This window comes from Sus scrofa, chromosome 5 (genome assembly GCF_000003025.6).
Source record: "Sus scrofa isolate TJ Tabasco breed Duroc chromosome 5, Sscrofa11.1, whole genome shotgun sequence".
Classification (NCBI taxonomy): domain Eukaryota; kingdom Metazoa; phylum Chordata; class Mammalia; order Artiodactyla; family Suidae; genus Sus; species Sus scrofa.
The window spans coordinates 22,654,353-22,680,929 of NC_010447.5; the positions used below are offsets into that span (position 1 = coordinate 22,654,353).

General features: G+C 39.9%; 1 protein-coding gene across 24 annotated transcripts in view; it reads right to left on the reverse strand.

Moving 5' to 3' along the window:
* Window positions 1-26,577, reverse strand: part of R3HDM2 (R3H domain containing 2) — a 155,606-nt gene that overhangs the window by 95,708 nt on the left and 33,321 nt on the right. For 20 of the 24 annotated variants that reach the window (XM_021091855.1, XM_021091846.1, XM_021091843.1 and 17 more), the window contains one exon: window positions 19,228-19,285. The gene's annotated coding sequence lies outside the window, so the exon portion shown is untranslated. Of the gene's footprint in view, window positions 1-1,170; window positions 1,300-19,227; window positions 19,286-26,577 lie in introns of all 24 variants that reach the window. The other 4 variants (XM_021091833.1, XM_021091836.1, XM_021091858.1 and 1 more) reach the window with 1 other exon arrangement.

The window sequence follows — 26,577 nt, forward strand, 5'->3', positions numbered from 1 at the left end:
ACTGTGCTATGCTACCCTTTGTCCAATATCTGAAAACAGTTTTTAAAATATATTTTGTACAGTTAACCTGTCTAAGGCAAGAGCATAAATCAACCTCTTGTTACTTCACAATGATCAGAAATATAAGCTCTCTTCCATTGAGTTTTTAAGGTAGAATTATTATATTTTTTACTTCTAAAATATTTAATTGCTTCTTTTAAAAACCAACCAGTGTTGCTTTATTCTCTTGTTATTCATGGTTTTCCTTCACACTCCTATTTCATTAAATATACTTATTTTATGTTCTATATCAAATAATCCCAATATCGGAAGTTTCTGTGGGTATGGATCAGCTGTTTCTGCTGAGGCTTGTTCATAGTGATTTATTTACTTGTGATATTATTAGTATTAGCTCAAGTTTATTGGCAGTCTAGTCTATCTCCGGGAATTCTTTGAAGCTAAGGTTGAGGTATGTTCCACCAGGAATGATCTGAGTTTGCTTATTTCAGGTACCTGGGAGCTCTCTCAACTTGGATCTACTTTTTAAAAATTTTTGGAGTTCCCGTCGTAGCTCAGTGGTTACAAACCCGACTAGTATCCATGAGCACAAGGGTTCGATCCCTGGCCTTGCTCAGTGGGTTAACAATCCAGCATTGCCATGAGCTATGGTGTAAGTAAGCTATGGTGTAAGATATGGCAGATACAGCTAGGATCTGGTGTTGCTATGCCTGTGGTGTAGGCTGGCAGCCTGCCTGGGAACTTCCATGTGTGCTGTGGGTGCGGCCCTAGAAAGACAAAAAAAATTTTTTAATAAAAACAAAATTTAAAAATTCTCACTTTATATGTATGTAGCTTTTCGACCAGAAAATAAATGTATGTGGTTCAAAACTTTTAAACTAGTTACTTTTCACCTTTTTTTTGGTTGAGCCTAAAGACTGAACTTGCCTGGTATGTCATAAAGAATTTAATCTTGCCCCTAAAGAGGTCTGGTCTTTTGCCTTTGGATCCCTGGAAATAATCCTAAATTGCTGGAATGTCCTGCTTCATAAAAGCCTTTGTTTACTGGAGGAGCTTGAGCTGTGCTAGACAGCCTAACAATGTGATCTTCGGCTGGGACTTTAGGTCACACAGTATTAACTCAACCTGAGGAAGAGCTGGAGACAGGCTGGCTACATAGGCGGTCAACCATACCTGTGGGATGATAGAGTCCCAATAAAATCTCTGGACACCACGGCGTGGGTGAGCTTCTTGGATTGGCAATGGTCCATGTGTATTACCACGCATCACTGCCAGGAAGAGTTAATGCTGCCCATAACTCCCCTGGAAGAGGACAATCAGAAGCTCAACATTGGAAACCTCCCAGACTCCCTCCCACGTGTCTCTTCCATTGTTTTTTTGTTTTGTTTTTTTTCTTTTCTTTTTTTTCCCCCCGCTTTTTATGGCTGCACCTGCAGCATATGAACTTCCCAGGCTACGGGGGCAAATTGGAGCTGCAGCTGCCAGCCTACGCCACAGTCACAGCAACACAGGATCCAAGCTGTATCTTTGACCAACACCACAGCTCACTGCAACTCTGGATCGTTAACCCACTGAGCAAGGCCAGGAATTGAACCTGCATCCTCATGGATACTAGTCAGGTTCATTACCCTTGAGCCACGATGGGAACTCCTCACTCCACTTCTTAAAATGTCAGGGACCCTAGCTATGAATTAATATCTCTAAGGTAAACTCAGCTCTCATGCAGTGTCATGGGGGGTTGGAAATGAGGTTAATAGCCTCTGCAGATAATATGAAATTCTGGTTTTGAATGTCACCTAAAAGACTTTCACAGTAAACTAATGTAAACACAAATCTATTAAGAATGTATGACTACATCATCAGGCTGTCAGGAATAAACATGCTCAGGTAAGCCATTCTTCTAGTATATCAGTAATAAATATACTCTAGCTCTGTTATGCAGACAAAACTTGAATGGCTATTTCAGAAACCAAGAATGTCTTTTGGACTTTTTTTTTTAATAGCTGCACCTGTGGCATATGGAGGTTCCCAGGCTAGGGGTTGAACTGGAGCTGCAGCTGCAGACCTAGACCTGCCATAGCCACAGCCACTCCAGATCTGAGCTTTATCTGCAACTATGCAGCAGCTTCATGGCAACGCTGGATCCTTAACCCACTGAGCGAGGTCAGGGATTGAACCCACATCCTCAACGGACAATATGTTGAGTTCTTAACCCACTGAGACACAACAGGAACTCCTGGACTTTCAATCTGTAGTCTGTGTCATTTTAGACTCCAAAGTATAATTCCAAGTAAAACTATGAAGTTTTAGTATTTTTACCATTCTAAAAGATACAAAATAGAACATATCCATTACTTAGGATCCCTCTTTCCCTACAGTGATATCTATTATCCAGTGAGACTCCCCTATGTTAAGGCAGATGGCTGCCTCCCGTATGCTGAGAGCAGTAGGAACAGTTCATCAGATTTCTTGTGAAAGAAGAAAACAAGATACTTGCCCTTACAAGTGAAATCTGAAATTTTAAAAAATACATATGAAATTTAAAATCAAAACAAGTTTGAAACTAGAAAAATAAGTCTATTTATCTCTAATTTCCCCTAAGATTAGACCTCCTAGAATACAGGGACTATACTTTTAATCATCAGCAACTTGAAAATAGAAACCCCAATAAATAAAAAACACTCAGAGTACATACAAATTAGTTTGAATCATGGAAATATCCCTAAAGAACATAATTTTGCACTGGGTTTTTCAAGGAGTCATGGAAATGTATTGGCAAAGAGAGAGTCCAGATAACTTGAAGGAGAGCAAAAATACAAGGGAAAAGACAGTAAATTTAGTTTAGTTCAACCTGGCTGACACAGTCCAAAGAAAGGAGTTTAATGAAATGTCAGAAGGGTCAGTGAGTGGGGCTGTCCTTAGGTCCTGGTGAGATGTGTGGGATTTATGCAACTGAGAACCACTATCATACGGTAGTGAAATAGTAATGATCAATACTGGAAACACTGAGCAGGGAGATACCAGTTTCTCAGACAGTGGCACTGACCAAAAGCAGCCACAGAAGGCCAAAAAGCTTGTTCTGGTTCAAAATACAAAAGCATTTCATCATTATTCCAAGAATGAGAGCCAAATCTATACCATTACTTTTTTAAAAAAAGTATGAGCAACTATATTCAATATCCTGTAATAAACCATAATGAAAAAGGATATGAAAAAGAAACCGAATAACTTTACACTAGAAACTAACACAACATTGTAAAATCAAGTATACTTCCCACCCCCACCCCACCCCCCAAAAAAGTATGAGCAAGTTCAGGGATGGCGAACAGGACAGTGGGAACAAACAATGTTTCTCTTCTGCCCAAGCGACTGATGGCTACTCACTTTCTGCCTACAGTGATATGAAAGGGGAAAATATTTTAAAAGGCAAAGAATATGCAGGTAGTAGTGTGCCCACACATTAAAGAAAAAAAAAGGATGCATGAAAAAACACAAGATGGAGACAAAAGAGAAACATCAGTTGTGGTATGATGGAAAATAGAAAAGAGAAGAAATAAATTGCCTCACTCTTAGATCCTGCTATCCTTCTTCCAAGCCTACAATCTGTAAGAGGTGGGAGAATAGGAAATGAGAAGAAATACTCTCAAACAAAATTAATTAATTCCCTACAACTCATACCCTAAGACTAGAGAATTTCAAAGTGCCCCCAAGTATCTGGGTCATATTTATAGCTAAACTGAATCTTGATTTAATGCTGTGCTTTTCAAAGGGATTCCTCCCTCATCTCTCCTAAAAATACAACTATAAAAACATAAGCTTCACCACAAAAATCAGCATAACAATTTCTATCTCTGAGCAGAGATTAAGAGAAGAACACTGCATAGCTTCTATCTTTCTCACTGCTGCCAAAACAAAATAACAATAATCTAAAAATCTAAATTATTTTACAATGTTTCACAGATTGTGGACTGTTTCTACACTGCCTTGCAGCCTTCCAAGGATGGACCAGTGGGATTTAACATGAACCAAATCTGTCAACCAAGTTGAAGACAGACACGTGGGTTCTAATGAGCAATGGTGAAAAAACGCTGCTCCATTCAGCTCCAAACAATGATAAATAATTCAGGAAAAGAACTGCCGCAATACAGAGCACAGCAGCAAGATTTAAAAATAGACCTTAGCGCCTAGGTGGAGGAATCAGGAGTCAGAGAAAAAGGATTTATGTCAACAAATTCCCAAGCCCTTTAAATTTAGGATGCTGCTGAAACTGTCACTCAAAACAGATGCCAGAATTTCAATGCACTTTTTCAAAAAAAAAAAAAACAAAAACAAAACAAGTATTTTTCAGGAACTTGGCAAATTTGGTAACAAAAGAGCTAATAAACAACAGTATTATATAGCAATAGTAGGTAGTATAAAAAAAGCAAATGCAAATGACATAGAAAAGATACGTTTTTAAGAAAAAAATTAAAAGGGGGTTTAAAATCCACTATTTTTCATACCACTACATTCTAGGTCTAATATCAATTTAAACTTATTGACTATGCTCTAGAATTGAGGGTACATAGCACTCAAGATCTTTCTATGAAGTTTTCTACCTCTAACAGATCTAATCTATATAACACGCAAAACAAAGATCCTCACCTGTTAATAAAAAGGGTATCTTGAAAACTGAACAGAAGTCATGATTATGTTCTTACCATATTTAAAGTCCAAGTCTGATAAATCTGACAAACTTATAATTAGATGAGGAGAGTCCAAGATGATGGGTTCATGTGGATTGTGCAGGTTTGAACCTACTCAAGAATGCTTCAAGTATAGGGTATGATGAATACTGTGGCTGAACAGTCATTCTTAAGACTGGTGTCCTGAAGACTATAAGAATGATCAGAATCCAGATGTATTCTATGAACTCAACAATGTGTATGATGAAAAAATAACATTTTACATCCAAACTACACTTCCCCACAGCCCCAAAATATACACCGCACTCCTTTTCCTAATTCTGAGATCAATTTCAGACAACTGAAAATTTTAAGATTACATAATGATGTCTAATCTACTTTTAATGTATGGTATAAAATACAACAGTAAACCATCACTCCCTTTCTCTGTAAATCTTACTGTTGACAAAGGACAGTATGATCAAATGCACCTAGGTTTGAGCCTTGGTGCCAGCACCACTGTTGGCTGTGGTGAAGAAACCCTATTCTGGGTCTTGCATTTTTTAGACAGATCCACTCTGATCCGCTTCTGACCTGTCTACTCTCAGGACAAGATGGGACCAAGGCACCATACCTACCTGAAGCCCCTGACTCTACTGCTCACAACTATATGCTCTGGATCCTAGAATTCCCCGCCCTAACAGTCCCAAGCCCACTTCCAGGGCCTTCAGTGCATCTCTTCTCAAACTCTGTCCTCCCATAGATAATACTCATTTTTGCCGGGGTGGTGTTGGCTACACCTGCAGCATGTGAAATTCCCAGGCCAGGGATTGACCCAGCACCACAGCAGCGACCTGAGCTGCTGCAGTGACAACACCTGTTCCTTAACCTGATATGCCACAAGGGAACTCCAGACAATACTCATTGTTGACACATTCCATGGTCTGAATGGTGGGGCAAGGGATAGATGATGAGAGGGATGCAGATGGAGATCAGACCTAGAGGATATCTCTGCACTATTCCATCCTGTCTCAGAACTTTGAGGAGTCCAAGAATTCTGGCCTTCTAGGTCATTATAAAAACATATCTAAGTAGGAGGAAAACATTTTTTCTAACTTTTTTTAAAAATCCTGACTTATAACTTAAATGTATAGACATATGGAATATGTGCTTCCATTCATGTTCTTAAAATTGTTAGGAGCAGGCCTACCTAGCCATATCACACAACAGCTATGTGATCTCAGAGTAGTTACCACTTCTGTAAGCCTCACTTTACTGACTTGTAAAATAAGCAAGTGAAAATGTCCTTCAGGGACAGAGCCTCCCTGTCGTGGCTCAGCGGTAATGAACCCAACTGGATCCATGAGGATGTGGGTTTGACCCCTGGCCTCACTCAGTGAGTCGGGGATCCAGCGTTGCCGTGAGCTGTGGTGTAGGTTGCAGATGCTGCTCGGATCTGGCACTGCTGTGACTGTGGCATAGGCTGGCAGCTATGGCTCCAATTTGACCCCTAGCCTGGTAACCTCCATATGTTGTGGGTGTGGCCCTAAAAAAAATGTCCTTCAGAAGATTTTAATGCAATTAAATAATTTTCAAAGTTATCCTGCAGGGTGCCTAGTGCATAGCAAATCTGTGACAACTGAACCTGTTAATTATTATATGCTCTGCCATCACTCTTCTTCCTAGCATGGGCAAAAAAAGACCAAAAGGACAAAAAAAGTAGAGCCAACTTCAGCGAAACTACAACCAAAACACAGCCATTTGTCCTCAGGAAACCAAAAATAGAATTACCATATGATCCACCAATCCCAATCCTGGGCATATACCCAGACAAAGCAATGATTCAAAGGGATACATGCACCCCCAATGTTCACAGCAGCACTATTTACAATAGCCAAGACATGGAAACAACCTAAATGTCCACTGACAGATGAACAGATTAAGAAGATGTGGTACATACATACAATGGAACACTCAGCCATAAAAAAAGAACAAAATAATGCCATTCCCAACAACATGGATGCAACTAGAAATTATCATACTAAATGAAGTAAGTCAGAAAGAGAAGGACAGGCATTCCCACTGTGGCTAAGTGGGTCAAGGACCCAGTGTTGTCTCTATGAGGATGCAGGTTCAATCCCTGGCCTGGCTCAGTGGGTTACAGATCTGGCATTGCTGCAAGCTGCAGTGTAGGTCAAGGATGCAACTTGGATCTGGCGTTGCCATGGTTGTGGCATAAGCCCACAGCTGAAGCTCCAAATTCAACCCCTGGCCTGGGAACTTCCATATGCCATGTGGCCATAAAAAGAGGGGGGAAAAAAAAGAAATAGGACAAATACCACATGATATCACTTATATGTGGAATCTAAAATATGGCACAAAACAGAACCATACTCACAGATTTAGAGAACAGACTTGTGGTTGCCAAGGAGGAGAGGGGAAGGAGAGAGATACACTGGGAGTTTGAGGATAGTAGATATAAATTATTACATTTAGAATGGATAGACAATGAGGTCCTACTGCATAGCACAGGAAATTATATCCAACCTCCTAGTATAAACCATAATGGAAAGAAGCTTTTTTTAAAGAATGTATATATGTGTATAACAAAGTCACTCTGCTTGTGTAGAAATTAGCATAACAGTGTAAATCAACTATAGTTTAATTTAAAAAAACAGCCATTTATAGTTCTCATTTTAAGGAATTATTTTTCTTAACAACCATTTCTCCCACTAACATATAAGTGCCATTTTTTTCTAACCACGCAAGGAGATGAATGTTAAAAAAAACTTACTGTGGCAATCATTTCTCAATATATATATGTCAAGTCATTGTGCGGTACACCTTAAACTTATATAGAGTGGTCTGTCAACTGTATCTCAAACAAACTGGGAAAAAAAAGCTCTACAAGGGCAGGGATTTTTCCTTTTCTTCACTGCTATATCCCTTAGTCTCAAGTTTCTGGCGAGACAAGTATTTGTTAATAAACCATTAACTAGAACAAGCAAGTATGGAGTGGTTATCTGACAACCCAACATCAATCTCATATGGAAGCAAGCCCGGCATAACCAGAAAATGAAGTATTTATATACAACTACTTCACTTAGCTGCTGCTTCTAATTTCAGAAGTTTCCTTAAAAATAAAATTAATGAAAACATTAGAGTATGTCTTTTTTTTTTTTTTTTTTGTCTTTTTGTCTTTTGTCGTTGTTGTTTGTTGTTGTTGCTATCTCTTGGGCCGCTTCCGCGGCATATGGAAATTCCCAGGCTAGGGGTTGAATCGGAGCTGTAGCCACCGGCCTACGCCAGAGCCACAGCAACTCGGGATCCGAGCCGCGTCTGCAACCTACAACACAGCTCACGGCAACGCCGGATCGTTAACCCACTGAGCAAGGGCAGGGACCGAACCCGCAACCTCATGGTTCCTAGTCGGATTCGTTAACCACTGCGCCACGACGGGAACTCCCTAGAGTATGTCTTATTTCTGCTCTCTTCAAATTTGAATCCTCACCTGCCTGCACAGGGATGCTAATACTGCTCAATAATTTCATACATAATCCTACCAGGGAGAATAATTCAATTAACTAAATTAAACTGAAGCTCTTGTTTTAAGCTCCAAATATGATGGGATATAGTAGAAAAAGAGCAGGTTAGGAAAAAGGCACATTTCTACACGTCTCTCACACTTTTATGTCCCACCCTCCTTGAATCTTGCTAGGTCAATCCCATCAACTCCTAAGAGTTCTCAAAGCCAAGTCTACAAACTATGTACTGCACTCTATCACATTCTCAAAACATATTACGGTTTTCAAATTTCCTTAATCAATCCATTTATCTCTCTGATGAATGCTCATTTCCAAACTAAAGGTTAGAATATTGTGGCAGAAGTAGAAAAAAAAAAATTGTTTTTGTTTTTTTAGGGCCACAGTGGTGGCATACAGAGGTTCCTAGGCTAGGGATGGAACGGGAGGTGTAGCCACCGGCCTACACCACAGCTACAGCAACGCAAGATCCAAGCCACGTCTTCAACCTATACCACACTCACGGCAACAGTGGATCCTTAACCCACTGTGTGAGGCCAGGGATCGAACCCATGGATGCTAGTTGGGTTCATTAACTGCTGAACCACAAAAGGAACTCTGGAAGTGGGTAATTTGAAACCAAATCTATTCTAAAACAGATTGAAACAACTTTGACAACATAAATACTTTCAGACAGAATGATGGCTGGCAAAGATAGCTTAGCAGCCTGTCCTGCACAAATGAGAATTAAAAGTGTGTAGACATGGGGGATATGTTGTGGATATACTTTCTGATTCACACAAATCCCAAAACCCCCAAAACATGGGGGACATGTTGTGGATATACTTTCTGATTCACACAAATCCCAAAACCCCCAAAACATGGGGGACATGTTGTGGATATACTTTCTGATTCACACAAATCCCAAAATATAATAAAATTATATCCTTCATATTAGTCTGGTTTTGAAACCCATCTACAACAGAAGTAATCTTTTTTTTTTTGCTTTTTAGGGCCACTTATGCAGCATATAGAAGTTCCCTGGCCAGGAGTCGAAAAGGAGCTGCAGCCACCGGCCTATACCACAGCCACAGCAACTCGGGATCCAAGCCATGTCCATGACCTACACCACAGCTCACAGCAATGCCACATCTTTAACTCACTAAGCAGGGCCAGAGATCAAACCCGCATCCTCATGGATATTAGTTGGGCTCGCAACCCACTGAGCCACAATGGGAACTCCAGAAGGCATCACCTTAAAGAAAAATTACTTTTGGTGACTTGAAAATACTATTAGCCAAAGACAAGTATGATGTTCCTGGGTCCTGGCTAAATAAGCTCACAATCGCCCTAAATTCCAAGACTTAGCTTAATATATAACTCCTTCCTAAGTTAATTCAAAGCCTTCTTAAAAGAAAAAAATACACAAAAGCCAAAAAGTTCCAACACATCCTATTCCAGGCCAAAAATACAAAGCTATAAATGTCTAGACATGCCTCAAAGGTGTGTAATTACTGAACTAATTAGCATTCTCAAAATTAAACATCTACTGCACTACTTAAAGGATGGGAAGAAGGGCAAAAGGAGGTACAGGCTAAATCCCACCAAAAAGATAAAGTTCAGATGTAACTCTAATAAATAAAGAAAACACGATCCTGGAATTAAACAATACAACTTGAAGAAAAATAATTATCAGCTTCCTAAGTCTCAACTAAAATGTGAAACTTTTTGTTGCTGTTATTCACTGGGCAAGTGCGAATTAACTGGACAGAAAGCTCAGAAGAACTATGATATTAATTCTGTAATAAAGATAACACAAAAGATCCTTTCATTTTTACTAAAAAGATGTTTTAGGAAATTCTCTTGTGGCGCAGCAGGTTAAGGAGCCAGCATTGCTACAGCTGTGGCACAGGCTGCAACTGCAGTTCAGGTTTGACCCCTGGCCTGAGAACTTCCATATGCTGCAGATGCAGCCAAAAAAAAAAAATTTTTTTTAAAGAAAATACATTTGTAGTTCCTGCTGTGGCAGAGGGGTAAGGATCCAGTGATGTCTCTGTGGTGGCGGGTTTGATCCCCAGCCTGGCACAGTGGATAAAAAGGTTCCCACATTACCACAGCTGTGGCATAGATTGCAGTTGCTGCTCAAACTTGATCCCTGACCAAGGAATTTCCATGTTCTGTGAGTGTGGCCATAAAAGAAAAAGAAAAAAGAAAACACATTTTTGTTGTTGTTGTTTTGTCTTTTTTTTGTATTTTCTAGGGCTGCACCCAGGGCATATGGAGATTCCCAGGCTAGGAGTCTAATCAGAGCTACAGCTGCCGGCCTACACGATAGCCACAGCAACTCAGGATCTGAGCTGTGTCTGCGACCTACACCACAGCTCATGGCAACGCCCGATTCTTAACCCCCTCAGCAAGGCCAGGGATCGAACCCGCAGCCTCATGGTTCCTAGTTGGATTTGTTAACCACTGAGCCACGATGAGAACTCCAGAAGACACATTTTAAAAAATCTTTAGTGAATGATCTTTTTGTATAAGATCAGAACACTAGAATTGCCCCATGTTATTCTACCTCTATGCCTCACTTATCTTTATCCTAACAAAGAATATAACTATGAGACCCTGCATAAAGAAGATTCAGCATTCTGCTTGGTATAGTTTTTAGAGATTTAATTTCCACATCTGCCATTTACAAGCTGTGTGACCTTGGATAAAGTACTTAACTCTTGGCGTCTCAGTTTCCCTAACTATAAAACAAAGGTTAACAGTAACTATCTCATGAGGCTATAAATATTAAGTGAGTTAATGTATAGGTAAAATGCTTAGACACATGGGAAATATTTAAATAAATGTTAGCTATTATTTTGTTGTTGTTATTTAGTATCCTATAAACCCATACAAAATCAGGGACACTATCTTTTTTTCTTTTCCCACTTGCAGTATGTGGAAGTTACCAGGCCAGGGATCAAATCCAGGATGCAGCTGTGACCTACACCTCTGCTGAGGCAATGCCAGATCCTTACTGCACCTGGCCAGGGATCAAATCAGCACCTCAGCAGCAACTGCAGCCACTGCAGAGACAACTGTGGTGCAGATCCTTAACCTGCTGCACCACAGCAAGAACTCCAAGGACACTACTTTTTAATTTGTATTTATTTATTTTTATGGCCACACCCATAGCACATGGAAGTTTCTGGTTCAGGGACTGGGATAAAACCCACGTCACAGCAGCAACTTGAGCCACAGCAGTGACAGAGCTGCATCCTCAACCTGCTAAACCACCAGGGAACTCTGAAAACCTGGATTTTGTCTGTTTTTTTTTTAAGGGCCACACCTGCAGCATATGGAGGTTCCAGGCTAGAGGTCAAATCAGAGCTGTAGCTGCTGCCAGCCTAAGCTGCAGCCACAGCAATGTAGGATCCGAGCCGTGTCTGCTGCAACCTACATCACAGCTCACAGTAGCACCAGATCCTTAACCCGCTGAGCAAGGCCAAGGATCAAACCTGCGTCCTCATGGATACTAGTCAGGTTCATTAACTGAGCCACAACGGGAACTCCCGAAAACCTGGATTTTGAAAGTAGAGTGTATGGTGAGAACAGTGATAGATTAGCAGCAGAAAAGACTAGAGAGGTGAGCAGAGGCCTCAGGACACACCGATATTTAAGGTATAAAGAAGAGGAAGAGAACTCTTCATAGAGGAAAAGTTATAGAAATTAAAAATAACAATGAAAACTGAAAGAGTATTATCACTAGCTACAAACTAAAGAGAAAAGAAAGTCATTCAGGACTTTGAAGAAAAGCAAAACACCAATCCATCATTAGTGATGGCAGAGAAAAACAGAAAAGATAAATGAAATTTGCTATTAATTTAAAAACCTCATTTTAGACAATAGTTTCCATTTCTTTTCACATAATATTTTTTTCTTATCCAAGTTACTCATAAGCAATAGAACAATTTCAGGTTCATCTTCTTTGCCTTCTTCACCCTCTAGAGGAAATGCAAACAAGAAAATGGCCAAAAGGATAGAGATGGAAAGAAAAGGAAAGATCCTGGATGAAATATATGAAGGGAATTAATTTAAGCAGTGACTCAATGAAGAGGCACTGAGTAGCCAACAAATACTCAATGAGTAGCCATTCTGTGCAATGCATTGTGACAGACACTGCAATAATATACCAAGCTTTGCCCTTTTGCTCATCAGCTGAAGCAACAGACTGGGAAGAGAAATAAAACTTTCCCTTTGAAACCAGCAAGCAGAGGCAGCTCTATTGCAAAGGTGGCTCTAGCAGATTCCTAGAGCTAAAAGTCACCTAATTACTGAAATGTGTGGTGATTCCACAAAATAACTCCAAAGAAATATATTCATCAAGTGTTTGACAGCTGTGTGATCCTGTACTAATCCTTATCTCTCTGAAATTTTATACAGATAGTAGTACAGCTTTGAAAGCAGAGAGAAATCTTTAGAAACCCTTGTATATATATTCAATCATCATAAACTCCAATGAATGCTCCAAAACTAGTATTAAAGGTCAAAAGAGAATTACCTAGCTAGATAGACTGGAAACGGCTGTTTTAACTGATCAACTCTACCCTTTAAATAAAGGAACATGTGATTTTTAAAATATGGTCATTCTTTCAAGAAAAGGACTATAAGGCTAAAAATAGAGAAAAAGCATATGAAAACACCCAGAATCTCGCATTACATCCAAAGAGAACCCTGAACAAGAGAGGATATATTATCACACACTAGCTGTCACAAAAATCTTTTCACACCATCATTTTGTGCTATGGTAGCTGACCTATTTCTAGCTCTAAGCCTGCATCTGATGGATTTGCAAACTTCTGAAAGTAGCTGGGCTTCAAGAGACACTGAACAACATCAGAAGTATCTTTTTGTCTGAGTTATATATATACCCATTCCCACCTCACCCCTGCCCATTTTTTAAACAACTTAAAAAAGGAAGGAATTTTAGACAGTAGCAATGGATGTTCCTAATGTTATTGAGAACTTTTGGGGGTGGATTTTATTTCTGACTAATTTGGTATCATAAGGATCATATTTATCTTCCTGGTAGAAACAATAAAAAACCAGATGAATGTGTGAAATAATGGTGTTTAAGACACTGGACATCAAGAAGTGAAGAACAATGATTCCTGAGATAGGGAACAAATAAAGTAAGCCTTATGATTACCCAAGCTTAATGCCTAGAGAGAGTTCCCAAGAAACGTAAAAAGGAACAGGGAGTCAGGCGTCTAAGGGGACCTAGGCAGAGTCCAACATGGTCCCTAAATGGAGACACAGGAGTGAGAGTCTGGGAGGGCAAAGGAGTTCAGAGTTCATCGAAGAAAGTAAGCCACAGACTGGAGAAAATATTTGCAAACCACATACCCGACAAAAGACTTCTAAGTAGAATATACAGAGAATTTTCAAAACTCAACAGTAATGAAACAAATAACCTAAACAGAAAATGCGCAAAAGACACGAACAGATATATTCAAAGTCATTAGCCATTAGGGAAATACAAATGAAAAGCACAGCGATATATCACTACACATCTAAAAAAATGGTTAAATAGGGAGTTACTGCTGTGGCACAGTGGGTTAAGAATCAGACTCAGCAGCTTGGGTCACTGGGGAGTGCAGGTTGCTGAGGAGGTACGGGTTTGATCCCTGGTCCAGTGCAGTGGATTAAAGGATCCAGCGTTGCCACAGCTGTGGTTCAGATTCAATCCCTAGCCTGGGAACTTTCATATGCCATGGGTGCAGCCGTAAAAAAAAAAAATAAAGTAAAATAAAATAATACTGGAGTTTCCATTGTGGCACAACAGGATCAGTGGTGTCTCTGTAGCACCATGATGTAGGTTCAATCCCCAGCCAGGCACAGCAGATTAAAGGATCCAGTGTTGCCACAACTATGACATAGGTCACAACTGGGGCTTGGATCTGATCCCTGGCCTGGGAACTCCACATGCCAAAAAAGAAAAAAACTAAAAATATAAAAAATTTTAAAAATAAAATGTCAATAACAAATGCTGGCAAGGATGCAGAAAAACTGGATCACTCATACATGACTTGTAGGAATGTAAAATGGTACAACCACTCTGAAATAAAGTCTTGCAGTTTCTTATAAGACAAAATATGCAATTACCATGCCACTCAGCAACTGTACCTCTTGGACCTTTATTCCAGAAAAATAAAAATTTCTGTTTTATACAAAAACCTGTACATGAATGTTCATAGTAGCTTTATTCATAATAGCCTAAAACTGGAACCAACACAGAAGTCCTTCCACAGGTGAATGTTTAAACAGACTTGGGATAGCCATACTGTGGAACACTACTCAGCAATAAAAGGGTACAAACTATTAATATATACAATGACTTACACGGATCTCAGGGGAATTATGCTAAATTGGGAAAGAAGTCAATCTTAAAAGATTATGTATTGTATGACTCCATTTAAATAACATTTTGAAATGACATTATTATAAAGAGATGGAAAACAGATTAATGGCTGCCAGTGTTACAGGTTTAGAGTGGAGAAGGAGGTAGGACAGGAGTGCTTATAAAAGGGCAACAGGAAAAATTCTTGTGGGAATGGAGCTATTCAGTCAGTACTTTGCTTGTGGTTATAGATACACAAAATAACACATGATGAAAATTCCGTAGAACTACACACACTCTCATGTGCACGCACGCACGCGCGCACACACACACACACACACACACACGGAGTAGATATAAAACTGGTCAGATATGAAAAACTTTATAGGTTGTACCAACATTAATTTCCTGGTTTTGATATGGTCCTATAACACAAGCTGTTATCATTGGAAGAAAATGGGTGAAAGGCACATGGACTGCTGTGTACATTTTTTGCAACTTCTTATAAGTTATACTTTTTTAATAATGAAAATCTAAATGACTGAAAATGATAAAGATGATACAATAAGTAAAGAAAGACATTTAGAAAGTTATTATAACTGTATTCCATATATTCAAAAAACTAAAGGAAAAAGCATAGGTAGAAGTGAAAAATCTGGAGTTCCCGTCGTGGCACAGTGGCTAACGAATCCGACTAGGAACCATGAGGTTGCGGGTTCGGTCCCTGCCCTTGCTCAGTGGGTTAACGATCCGGCGTTGCCGTGAGCTGTGTTGTAGGTTGCAGACGCGGCTCGGATCCCGAGTTGCTGTGGCTCTGGCGTAGGCCGGTGGCTACAGCTCCGATTCAACCCCTAGCCTGGGAACCTCCATATGCCGCGGGAGGGGCCCAAGAAATAGCAACAACAACAACAACAAAAAAAGGGAGTTCCCGTCGTGGTCGTGGCGCAGTGGCTAACAAATCCAACTAGGAACCATGAGGTTGCGGGTTCGGTCCCTGCCCTTGCTCAGTGGGTTAAGGATCCGGCGTTGCCGTGAGCTGTGGTGTAGGTCGCAGACACGGCTCGGATCCTGCCTTGCTGTGGCTCTGGCGTAGGCTGGCGGCCACAGCTCCGATTAGACCCCTAGCCTGGGAACCTCCATATGCCGCAGGAGCGGCCCAAGAAATAGCAAAAAAAAAAAAAAAAAAAAAAAAGACAAAAAGAAGTAAAAAATCTGATATGTTCAAAATAAAAATACACTATATAAGAAATTCCTGCTGTGGCACAGTGGATTAAGAGTACAACTGCAGCACTCAAGTTACTACAGAGGTGTAGGTTTGATCTCTGGCAGTAGAGTAAAAGGATTCGGCATTGCCACAGCCACTATATAAGACTAAAAGCAGATTAAAATTGCAACAGAATAAATCAGGGGAAAAAACTTGAGACCACAGCAACAGAAACTAACCAAAACAGAAGCTTCTGTGTGGCTCAGTGGGTTAAACCTAACATGGTGTCCATGAAGATGCAGGTTTGATCCCTGGCCAAACTCAGTGGGTTAAGGATCTGGTGTTGTTGCTATGGTGTAGGCAGATGGGGCTCAGATCTGGTGTTGCTGTGGCTGGGGCCTGCAGCTGCTGCTCAAATTCAATACCTAGTTTGGGAGCTTCCATATGCCACAGGTACGGCCAATTAAAAAAAAAAAAGAAAGAAAGAAACTAATTAAAACAAAATGAGCAAATTATCAGTGAATTGTGGAATAATTTCAAATTGCCTAATATAGATGTCAGTGGCATTTCCAAAGGAGACAAGGAAAAAATATTTTAAAATATAGTAACTTAGTTTCCAAACTGGAATAAAATTATAAATACACAAATCCAAGAAGTTCAAAGAACAAAACCAAGACACATCATTATCAGATTACCTAAAATAAGTAATAAAGAGCAAATCTTTAAAGTAGCCACAGAAAAAGGACTTATTACCCAGAGAGGAACAAAGATGAAGATAACAACAGAATTCTCACTGGAAACTATTCAAGTTGGAAGACATGGAGTAGTATCTTAAAGAACTGCAGTAGTATCTTAAAGAACTGGAAGAAAAAAAAATCTGTTAACCAAGAATTCTATACTCACAGAAAATATCTTTTAAAAATGAAGTCAAAATAAAGACTTTTCCAGGCATACAAAAACTGAAAGAATTCATCACCAGCAGACCTTTACTAGTGCTTCAAGGCTGAATGAGTATGATAAACACATGAAAATCTGGATCTACAAAAGGACTGAAGAGCACCATAAATGGTAACAATATGAGTAAATATAAAAATCTTTTTTATTATTTAAATATCTTTTAAAAATAATCAACTGATAAAAGCAAGAATAATTTAAAATATACTGTACAATTTATTTTTTAATGTATTTATTATTTTTGTTTTGTTTTGTTTTTGTTTTTTCGGGCTGCACCTGCGGCATATGGAGGTTTCCAGGCTAAGGGCTGAATCAGAGATACAGCTGCCAGCCTGCACCACAGCCACAGCAACGCAGGATCCTCAACCCGCTGGGCGAGGCCAGGGATCAAACCAGCAACCTCATGGTTCCTAGTCAGATTTGTTTCCGCCGCACCACGACAGGAACTCCTACATAGTACAATTTACATATACAAGTAAATACACAACCAGAATGGGGCAATGGCCAAGAAGGAAGAAACAGAAGTAAAGTTCTCATACCACACCAGGAGCGGTATAAAATAACTTTAAAGCAGAATGTATGTCCCTTAAGGAAAAATGGCAATACGAGAGTATACACTTTATGATTCCACTTACATAAAATGCTAGACAATGCAAACTATTCTATGGTAACATAAACCTGACCAGTGGTTGCCCAGAGACCACAAAGGCTGGGAGAAGGATTACAAATGGGGATAAAAAAACTTGTAGGGGTGATAAATATGTTCATTATGTCTTTTACTTATTTGCTTATTTTTTTTGCTTTTTAGAGCCACACCCGTGGCATATCAAAGTTCCGGGGCTAGAGGGTGAATCGTAGCTACAGCTGCCAGCCTATGCCACAGCCACAGCAATGCCAGGTCCAAGCCTTGCCTGCGACCTACACCACAGCTCACCACAACGCTGGATCCTTAATCCACTGAGTGAGGCCAGGGATCAGACCCAAACCCTCATGGATAAGAGTCAGGTTGGTTACCGCTGAGCCACCATGATGGGAACGCCCCATCATGTCTTGATTGTGGTGACAGTTTCACAGTGAACATATATGTCAAAACTTAACAAACTGCACATTTTATTAAGTACAGTTTGCTATATATCAATTTTTAAAAACCTCAATTAAGCTCTTTTTTGAAAACTATGACAGAACAATGTACTCACACTGGCCACTCAGTAACTGATAAGGAAATAATAAAGCAGCCTTCCTTTACCTTGCTGTGTGTACAGACAATGCTTGGCAAAATTTAACATGGAGAACCAAAGCGGCATATAAATTTTAATTTTTATAAACATAAAAATACTTCCACTGGTTAGCATAATTTCAGAAATGCTCAATCTTCACTTTTGACTGATCTTCAGTCAGCAGTGCTGGAAACCCTGCCAGTTTTGGCAAGTGTTATGATTAATGTGATCTGGGAATAAGCATTGAGATACACCAAGAAAGCTCCTACAAGAAACCCTAATAAGGTTTCTTAAACTTGAATACCTGTGAATAGTATCTCAAGTGTGATGAAAACAACACAAAAAGACTCCTATTATCTATATTAATTATCTCTTAAGAATTCCCCAATTATAGATATTTACTTTTTTTTTTTTTTTTTTTTGTCTTTTTGTCTTTTTGCCATTTCTTGGGCCGCTCCCGCAGCATATGGAGGTTCCCAGGCTAGGGGTCCAATCGGAGCTGTAGCCACCAGCCTATGCCAGAGCCACAGCAACGCAGGATCCGAGCCACGTCTGCAACCTACACCACAGCTCACGGCAACGCTGGATCACTAACCCACTGAGCAAGGGCAGGGATCGAACCCGCAACCTCATGGTTCCTAGTCGGATTCGTTAACCACTGCGCCACGATAGGAACTCCGATATTTACCTTTTTTAGATATTTACTCAAAAAATATAAACTATTTAAAAACTTTTAATCTACTTGCTAAAAAGTTAAAAAAGCTTTAAGGTGGGTTTTTCTCTACCAAAAGATGTGTGCATTGTTTTAAAGACAAACAAAAAGTATGAAGTATTCAGCAATGGGGAAAAATTATGAAAATGAGGGTGAAATTCAGCCAACTAAACCATTTTACATTCGTTGATATTTATGCCAGATGAGGAATAACATCATCTAACCTAAGCTATTATCATCTCTCATTTTGATTACTGCAGTAGCCTTTTTTCATTTTTTAATTCAGATGAATTCAATTTTGATATGCTCTGAATCTCAATTTCTTCATCTATTAAATGGGCACAGCAACACTCCCAACCTAATGAGGTTGTGTGAGGATTAAATGAGATTATGGGTACTGTACTTTGTTGCCTGGCACATAAAAAGTGCTCCAAAAATGGTACCTTTTTTTTTTTGGCTGTGCCCATGGCATGAGAATCCAGGGTCAGGGATCGAATCCTCGCTACAGCAGTGACAATATCAGATCCTTAACGGCTACGCCACCAGAGAATTCCAAATGTTACCTATTATTACCTGAATAAATGTTCAGCCTCCATGAGTCCAGTGCTGGAATGGCATAGCATGTAAGTACCTCAAAAACAAAAACAAACAAACAAAAAGTTAGTCAAAAGCAATTTCTGTCTTAATGTATTGAGACTTTCAAAGAAAATAAAATGAAGTAGTTCCCATCGTGGCTCAGCGGAAACAAATCTGACTAGTATTCATGAGGGCACGGGTTTGATCCGGTTAAGTGGGTTAAGGATCCGGTGTTGCCATGAGCTGTGCTATAGGTTGTAGACAGGCTCGAATCTGGTGTTGCAGTGGTGCAGGCTGGCAGCAACAGCTCCAATTCACCCCCTAGCCTGGGAACCTCCATATGCCGAGGGTGCAGCCCTAAAAAGATAAAATGAGGAGTTCCCGTCGTGGCGCAGTGGTTAACGAATCTGACTAGGAACCATGAGGTTGCAGGTTCCATCCCTGCCCTTGCTCAGTGGGTTAAGGATCCAGTGCTGCCGTGAGCTATGGTGTAGGTCGCAGACTCGGCTTGAATCTCACGTTGCTGTGGTTCTGGTGTAGGCCAGCGGCTACAGCTCCAATTAGACCCCTAGCCTGGGAACCTCCATATGCCGCTAGAGCAGCCCAAGAAACAGCAAAAAAAGACAAATAAATAAATAAATAAATAAAATAAAATGAGATCCATTTAAAAATCCATGGCAGCTTCTTATTTTTCTTTCCCAATTCCTTTTGCTCAGAATACTTCTTATACTCCTGATGAAGTTATAAAAACCCTCTATCTCCATCCTTACTCTCAATTCACAATAAAACACTGTTCATTTGACTCTTTCCCTTCTATTACTCCCCTGTACTTATAAGCAGTTCCTGGTCTACTTTCTAATATATATAAAAAAAAAAAATCATCCAGTCTTACTCCTTGAACTTCTTCAGCTGTTTTTTTACCCATTATTCTTCCACACAAGATAAGTCTAGAAACTGAGCTAGCAGATCTAGAATTTCTCTTGGTAGGTGAGAAGCAAAGGTAGAGAGGCTAGGGACATAATTTTCTTCTGTGAATAGAAGTACTGCAAACACATAATTTAAAACTCCTCACCCCAGCTGCAGTATTTATTATTTTTGCTATTATAGGACGCTGAGGGCTGGTGCTGCTTAATCCACTTTAGAACCTGGAGTGCTGAGTGCCCAAACCAGAGTGTGTTCTTGGAAGCCCTCAAAATATCTAAGCCTCACTGCATTCTACACAGTGAGGAGTATCCCTAACTCATCATTCTGTTTTATAACACTGTTCTGTGAATATCACATCAAGTCTGCCTTCCTGATATCTTACAAAGATTTCTATTAAAAAAAGCTCTTCCAGTTTCTTTATAGCCCCTTCTCCTCAGGGTTTTGGTAAAAGAGTTCTGTGAAGCACTCCCAATGCCTTAAAGATAACCTCACAGGAGTAGAAAGATTTAGTTCAGTCATCTGACTAGTGGCACATTCTGTAAAGCCTTAATTATGACTCTGGCACCAGAAAAACAAATACTTTGTCCTAGTCTTCTAATCAGCTGCACTTAGCAACCAACATCCTTTTTTTTGGCAATAAAATGCCACCTCAGAGTTCCTATTCCTATCAAATTATCACTAGTTGAGGCAATAGATAAATCAGAAACCACAGTTAACAAATTTACTTGTCTGGGACCCAAGACAATTAATTAAACTTACTGACAGAAGCAGAACAGCCTCTAGTCACCTAGAGACAAGCTTTAAAGATCCTAACAAATGTAACACATGGGCACACCAAAATGGCTGTAAAACGGCCACATGTCACTTCCAATGGTGCACCTATACTGAAAGTGATCTTCCCCCTCCAAAATAAATAATGTTTAAAGTCAGCTGAATCTTCAACAATGACTCTGACTCTTAATGAGAGGCCCAACAAACTCAAGGCAAGGGGTTCATTGTGCTGACATTGTCACCTCATCCAGGACTTCAGGTGATTCATCCTGATGGGCTGACAGGTCACTGACATCTGCACCTTGACCAGAATTCTCATTTATTTCACATATAAAAACACTGTTTACTCAAGACAACTACAATCCAGACACCTTCTCCTGATAGGGAGTCTTTCCCTTTCTGACTTCGCTGAGCACTTTGGGGAAAAAAAAAGTTGTCATTTCAGGCCCACATTAGTAACTCTGGATGACTAACATGGTACGGAAAGGCGGGAAGAAAGCTACCATAAAAAGACCAGAATGTTAACCTTCGCAATTACAAAAAAGAAAAAAAGAATTTTAAAAAAAGATCAAAATCACCTGGAGAAGAAACTAAGCTGTTCAGCATCAACAGATGTTTGGTATCATTAGGGTAATTTGAAAAGCAGTCATAAAATCAAGGCCTGAAAATACCTAGTCTTTAGCCACATCAAGAAATCACAGAAGACATCCTTTGTTCTAACATGAACTTCAAAAAGAATGACAAGGCAAGGAAATTTTTAAAAAATACCACAAACTATCTACTTAATTTAAAAGGGACCCCTTGCCTGGGAACTTCCATATGCTGCACCTGCGGCATATGGAGGGAAAGGAAAAACGGAGAAAGAAAAGAGAAACAAGGAAGAGTAATGCCCAGTGTTTTAGATTAAACATGGCCACAGATTATTTGTAGCAACTTCCATCAAGGAGCTCATTTCCTCTCACTGTCTCAAAGACAATGCTGAGCAAGAAAAAGACACAAAACATATACTATGATTCTAAATATGAAATTCAAAAACATATTTTAAAAAACCTACAGGAACAGAAGTTAGAATAGCGATTATCTTTAGAAGTCATATTTGCAAAAGACATTCTAGAGCATTTTACGTGTTTCCAGAGAAAACTGTTTACACAAGAGTTGACTGCAGCACTATGTACAATAGCCAAGACATGGAAGCAACCTAAATGTCCACTGACAGAGGAGTGAATAAAGATGTGGTACACAATGGAATATTACTCAGCCACGAAAAGGAATGAGATAATGGCATTAGCAGTAACATGGATGGACCTGGAAACTATTATGCTAGTGAAGTGACAGAAAACATCATATGCTATCACTTACATGAGGAATCTTTAAAAAAAAAAAAAAAAAAGATACAATGAACTTATTTGCAGAATAGAAAATGACTCACAAACTTTGAAAAACTTATGGTTACCAAAGGAGACATGTTGGGGAGGGTGTGTGATGCACTGGGGGTTTGGGATGGAAATGTTGTAAAATAAAGTTGTGATGATGGTTGTACAACTATAAATATAATAAAATTTAATGAGTTTTGGGGAGTTCCCGTCGTGGCGCAGCGGTTAACGAATCCGACTGGGAACCATGAGGTTGCGGGTTCGGTCCCTGCCCTTGCTCAGTGGGTTAACGATCCGGCGTTGCTGTGAGCTGTGGTGTAGGTTGCAGACGCGGCTCGGATCCCGAGTTGCTGTGGCTCTGGCGTAGGCTGGTGGCTACAGCTCCGATTCGACCTCTAGCCTGGGAACCTCCATATGCCGCGGGAGCGGCCCAAAGAAATAGCAAAAAGACTAAAAAAAATTTAAAAAATAATGAGTTTTAAAAATACTGTAATAAGTTTACTCGGCATCCATTATCTCATTCAGTACAATAAAAAGGAAAAAAGAAAAAAGACTATTTGAGAAGACAGCTAATAACTGACATGGTGATGGAAGTAGCTGATTGTGCTCCAGCCAAACAGATGCTGCTAGGCTTAGTTCTACTTATTAGTAAAGACATGTTATAACCTGCCTATACAGCCTGGCCCTTTGTGACTCCATGACCAAGTCGGTACCTTAGTTCAGGACCTCATCATTTTCCACTGGCCACAAGATATACTGTGATAAGAGTGATTTTTATTTTTTTTGTTTGTTTTTTGTCTTTTTTTTTTTTTTTTTTTTTTTTTTTTGCTATTCCTTTGGGCCGCACCACGGCATATGGAGGTTTCCAGGCTAGGGCTCGAATCAGAGATGTAGCTGCAGCTGCCATCCTACACCAGAGCCACAGCAACGCGGGATCCGAGCCGAGTCTGCAACCTACTCCACAGCTCACAGCAACACCGGATCGTTAACCCACTGAGCAAGGGCAGGGACTGAACCCACAACCTCATGGTTCCTAGTCAGATTCGTTAACCACTGCGCCACAATGGGAACTCCCCCAAGAGTGATCTTTGAAGTATACAAATGTGATGGCATCACCCACCCAAACCCCTACCATACATACACACCCCTTCTTAAACTCCTTCAAAGACTCCTCACTGCCTACAGAATAAATTCTATACTCCTTGGCAAGGTACTTAAGTTCCTTTATGATCTAGTAGCTGACTCTATCTCCCTATCTATCTATCCTATCTATCTATCTATCTACCTATCTATCTACCTACCTGTATCCCAAGTTCCATAACAAATTAGTAATAGTCGACCTAGAAAGCTATTCTTTTTCCTCAACTCAGTATCTCTGGGTATACAGTTAACCCTTGAACAACGTGGAGGTTAGGGGCACCAACCCTCCCCACAGTTGAAAAATCTGAGTATAACTTTTAATCAGGCCTTAGTATTTGCAGTTCCTCCTGTACCTGGGATTCCATCCACAGATTCAACCAACCGCAGATTCTATAGTACTGTAGTTTTTACTTATGTCTATCCTTGATAAAGCAGTAAAAATTGATAATTTTATTAAATTCCAAATTCTGAGTACATGTTTTTAATAGACTAAGTGTCAAAATGGGAAGTAAGTATAAAGCACTTCTCCTGCATATCAAAGTATAAATAATGGTCTTGAGGAAAAGAAACTGAGCTACAAGCTGAACTAGCTGATTTTTTCATGGAACATTTTTATTTCTTAAACAACTGAAGGTAAACTATGGTTATTCAGACTTGGGTATGTGGCAATATTTCTCACAAAAATGAACAAAATGAGCCGATTATATCAAAGAAAACAAATGATAGTATTTGTTGCCAATGATTAAATTCAAACTTTTAAGTTAAAAGCAGAATTTTTAAAACATATTATCTGCCATGAGCTAGATGTCTCAACATTTAAGACTTTCTTGATGAAATGGCGATAACATTAATGAGCATGACTTTTTTTAATTGTACGAAGAAATGTGTCAAACATTTGGAAGATCTGGATGTGAACCAGTATTTTCCAGTGGACTAAATCATGATGTTTCAAAATCATACCTGAGTAAAAGATGTACAAGATAGGCAAATGAATTTTTAATCCCATCAAGTACAACAGTTCATTAATATGATTCCAGATTCTACATTGCAACTAACCTTTAAGAAACCACCACTTGTTGAATTTTGGTATAATATCAAAGAATATCCATATTTACCCCAAAATATACTAAAATACTCCTCTCTCTTTCATCTATGTATCTCTGAGGTTAGACTTATACTTCAACCAAAATGATGTAATAATATAACAGACTGCATTAAGACAGAGATATGAGAATCCAGCTATCTTCTAATAAGCCAGATATAAAAGAGACCTGCAGAGTTCCTGCTTTGGTAAAGTTGGTTAAGAATCTGCCTTCAGGGAGTTCCCGTCGTGGCGCAGTGGTTAACGAATCCGACTAGGAACCATGAGGTTGCGGGTTCGGTCCCTGCCCTTGCTCAGTGGGTTAACGATCCGGCGTTGCCGTGAGCTGTGGTGTAGGTTGCAGACGCGGCTCGGATCCCGCGTTGCTGTGGCTCTGGCGTAGGCCAGTGGCTACAGCTCCGTTTCAACCCCTAGCCTGGGAACCTCCATATGCCGCGGGAGCGGCCCAAGAAATAGCAACAACAACAAAACAACAACAAAAAAGACAAAAGACAAAAGACAAAAAAAAAAAAAAAAAAAAGAATCTGCCTTCAGTGGCTCAGGTTGCTACAGAGGTATGGGTTCAATCCCCAGCCCAGAGCAGTGGGTAAAAGGAGCCAGCGTTACCACAGCTGTGGCAAAGGTCACCACCGGGGCTTGGATTCAATCCCTGGCCTGGGAACTTCCATATGCTGTGGGTATGACCATTAAAAAAAGAGAAAGAGACTTGCAAAAATACAAAACAATAAACCTCCTTCTCACTAAATCTTTTGTTTTAAAAATTAGTTTTTTTATTAAAAAGGCTGATATAGGGAGTTCCCGTCATGGAGCAGTGGAAACGAATCTGACTAGGAACCATAAAGTTCCGGGTTCGATTCCCAGCCTCAGTCAGTGTGTTAGGGACCCGGTGTTGCTGCGAGCTGTGGTGTAGGTTGCAGACACTGCTCGGATGGTACGTTGCTGTGGCACAGGCTGGCATCTGTAGCTCTGATTCTGTCCCTAGCCTGGGAACCTCCCTATGCCGTGCGTGCGGCCCTAAAAAGAAAAAAAAAAAAAAGTGTGATATAAAAAAAGAAATGGTCAGGAGTTCTGTTGTGGCTCAGCAGGTTAAGAACCCGACTAGTATCCGTGAGGATGTGGGTTCAATCCCTGGCCTCACTCAGTGGGTTAAGGAACTGCTGTTGCCACAAGCTGCAGCATAGGTCACAGATGTGGTTCAGGTCTGGTATTGCTGTGGCTGAGGTGTAGGCCAACAGCTGCAGCATCAATTCAACCCCTAGCCTGGGAACTCCCATATGCCGAGGGGTGAGGCCCCAAAAAGAAAAAATAAATAAATAATAAAAAATTTTTAAATGGGCAGAGACACCGACTAGACATTTTTCCAAAAAGGAAAAGCAGATCATCAATAGGCATGTGAAAAGATTCTTAGAATCACTAACCATCAGAGAAATGCAAATCAAAACCACTAAGAGTAGTTCCTGCTGTAGTGGTGGGTTAAGGATCCAACACGCCACAGCTGCAGCACAGTTTGCGGCGATGGCTTGGATTTGATCCCTGGCCTTGGAACTACAATATGCCACAGTTGCAAGCAAAAAAGAAAACAGACAAAACGAAACAAAACCACAATGAGGTATCACCTCACACCAGTCAGAATGGTACAGCCGCTGCAGAAAACAGTATGAAGATTTCTCAAAAAACTAAAAACAGGAATTCCACTCCTGGGTATATATCCAAAAAAACCAAAAACACAAATTTGAAAAGATACATGCACTTCAATGTTCACAGCAGCTTTATTTACAATTGCCAACATATGGAAGCAACCTAAGTGTCCATCAACAGATGAACGGATAAAGAAGATGCAATAGATAGGCAGATAGATATCACACAATGGAATACTACTTCGCCATAAAAAGGAACAAAATTTTGCCATTTGCAGCAACATGGATGGACTGGGAGGGTATTATGCTGAGTGAAATAAGTCAGAGAGAGAAAGATAAATACTATATGATATCACTTGTATGTTGAATCTAAAAAAAAATACAACAGGAGTTCCCATCA